At 35.3% G+C, this 2,802-nt stretch overlaps 1 long non-coding RNA gene across 1 annotated transcript; it reads right to left on the reverse strand.

Annotated features, from left to right (window-relative positions):
• Positions 1-1,694: 1,694 nt before the first annotated feature.
• On the reverse strand, positions 1,695-2,405 carry LOC126683022 (uncharacterized). Its single transcript, XR_007641574.2, has 2 exons — positions 2,071-2,405; positions 1,695-1,964 (listed from the first exon to the last, which is right to left on the reverse strand). It is a non-coding gene; the product is annotated as an uncharacterized LOC126683022 (long non-coding RNA).
• Positions 2,406-2,802: the final 397 nt, after the last annotated feature.

Genomic DNA, 2,802 nt, shown 5'->3' on the forward strand with positions numbered 1-2,802 from the left:
GGAAAAACCCTCGGGTTGATTCATATAAACTTCTTCTTCCAAATTTCCATTAAGAAATGCGGTTTTGACATCCATTTGATGTAGTTTTAAATCATAATGAGCCACTAAAGCCATAATGATTCTAAGAGAATCCTTTTTAGATACTGGTGAAAAGGTCTCTTTGTAATCAATGCCACTTTTCTGAGTAAAACCTTTGGCAACAAGTCTGACTTTGTGTCTTTCGATATTGCCTTTTGAATCGCGTTTGGTTTTGAAAACCCATTTGCATCCAATTCTTTTACATCCTTCAGGCAACTCAACAAGATCTCAAACTTGATTTTGATCCATAGATTTTAACTCTTCTTTCATAGCATCAATCCATTTAACTGAATCATCACAATTCATGGCTTCTGAATATGAAACTGAATCGTTATTAATTCCTAAGTCCATTTCTGACTCTTGTAGATAAACTACATAAACATTAGGAATAGCAGATCTCTTTTCTCTTTGAGACCTTCTTACTGTTACTTCTTGTTGTTCATTTACTATGGTTTCATTATTGACATTTTCATCATGAAGCATTTCATCATTTATTTGTTCTTCTTGAATGTTATTGGGTTGAGCAACAATATTAGGAATAACAATTGCAGAAGTTTTGGATATTGGAATTTCCACCCTCACTTCTTGAATACTAACATCATGTATTCTTTCGCTCCCACTAATGTCACCATTTTCAATGAACCTTGCATTTCCAGATTCAACAATTCGTGTACTATGATTATGACAGTAAAATCTATACCCTTTAGACTTTTCTGGATAGCCAATAAAATAGCCACTAGTTGTTTTAAAATCCAATTTCTTTTCATGTGGATTTTAAATTCTTACTTCTGCTGGACAACCCCAAAGATGTAAGTGCCTCAAACTAGGTTTCCTTCCTGACCATAGTTCAAAAGGTGTACTTTGAACTGCTTTACTTGGAACCCTGTTTAGCAAATACATGGCAGTTTTTAATGCATACATCCACAATGATAACGGTAAAGAAGAATGATTCATCATACTCCTAACCATTTCCATTAAAGTACGATTACGCTTTTCCGCAACACCATTTTGTTGCGGTGTTCCTGGCATTGTGTATTGAGCACAAATACCATTTCTTTCAAGAAATTTGGCAAATGGACCTTGACATTGTCCAGATTCATCATTTTTCCATAAAATTCACTACCTCTATCAGACCTTATGATTTTTACCTTTTTATCTAATTATCTCTCAACCTCTTTAATATAAATTTCAAGTGAATTTATTGATTGAGATTTGTCATGCAATAGATAAATATGACCATAACGAGAAAAATCATCGATAAAGGTAATGAAATATTTTTCTCCAACAAAACTTGGAGCGTCAAAAGGACCACAAATATCAATGTGTATAATTTCAAGAAGCTGTGTGCTTCTTGTGGCTCCTTTCTTAGTATGTTTTGTTTGTTTTCCTTTAATACAATCAATACATACTTCAAGATCAGCAAAATCCAAACTTGGAAGTATTTCATTCTTTACTAATCTTTGTATCCTTTCTTTGAATATATGCCCCAAACGTTTATGCCACAAGTAAGCAGAACTTTCATTGACTAAACTACGTTTAGTACCAACGTTATGATGCAAAGTCATTAATGTCTCAACAAAAGAACTATCAAGTTAAACCTTGTAGAGACCATCACATAACAATCCAGAACCAATAATATTATTATTCTTCATTAAAGTTAAACATCCAGAACCAAACTTAAAATAAAATCCCGCTACATCAAGTTTCGATAACGAAATTAAGTTGCGGGAAAATGTGGGTACATAAAGAGTTTGGAATAAATCCAAATAATGTCATGTATCTAACTTTAAACGATAAGTGCCAATGTCTTCAATAGAAGCTTTCTTTCGATTGCCCATGAAGACGAAACTTTCATTTGTCTTTATAGTTTGGATCGTAAGAAATCCCTGCATTGTATTAGAAAGATGAGCAGTGGAACCAGAATCAGTCCACAAAGTATTATGCGAACTTCAATAAAATTTGATTCGAAACATACTAAAGCATAATGCTTACCTTTCTTTTCGAACCAAGTTTTACGTTTCAGGCAATCCTTCTTTAAGTGCCCGATTTTATCACAGAAGTGACATTTAACACTTCCATGTTCCTTCTTGTGAGCGATCTTAGAAGATTCATTCATGTTGTGTAAATCTTTCTTCTTGCTCTTTCCACCTTTCTTTTTATAACTCTTTCCAGCTTTTTGATTACTTAAGAGATGAACTCAATGAGATCTTTGACTCTTTAACATTGTCTCCTCTTGAACAAGCATACCGGTCAAACAGACCCTTTTTCCCTTAAAACTGAATTAAAATGAAGAGTCGCGCTCTTCTATGCGCGCAGGTTTCTTATTTCTTCAGGGTATTGCTATTCGCCGCCCCCTTTTGCTTACCACCGCACAGGCAAAAGACATTTTCTGCCCTTTTAGAAAAATTTGCAAAAAAAAAAAACCAAGATTCTCTCAACTTATTCGAACACATTCGGAAAAATATGTAAAAAGCCGAGTAAAATGACGGATAACGAGTATAATTCGTCGGGAAACGAGTATCGGCATTCGGAAACAAGTTTTTCCGGCTTTTCTGGGGTAATAATTAAATTTTTTAAATATTTTTTTAAATTTTTTCAAGGGGGACGATTGGATTTCACGTTCCCTCCGTTCGTCCTCTCCGGAAGGGGGGACGCCGAAAACGGCGTCCTCCCTTCCGGAGGGGACGCCAGCGTCCCCTGTCCCCTCCGGAAGGGGGGACGCCG

This window comes from Mercurialis annua, linkage group LG5 (genome assembly GCF_937616625.2).
Source record: "Mercurialis annua linkage group LG5, ddMerAnnu1.2, whole genome shotgun sequence".
Lineage (NCBI taxonomy): Eukaryota > Viridiplantae > Streptophyta > Magnoliopsida > Malpighiales > Euphorbiaceae > Mercurialis > Mercurialis annua.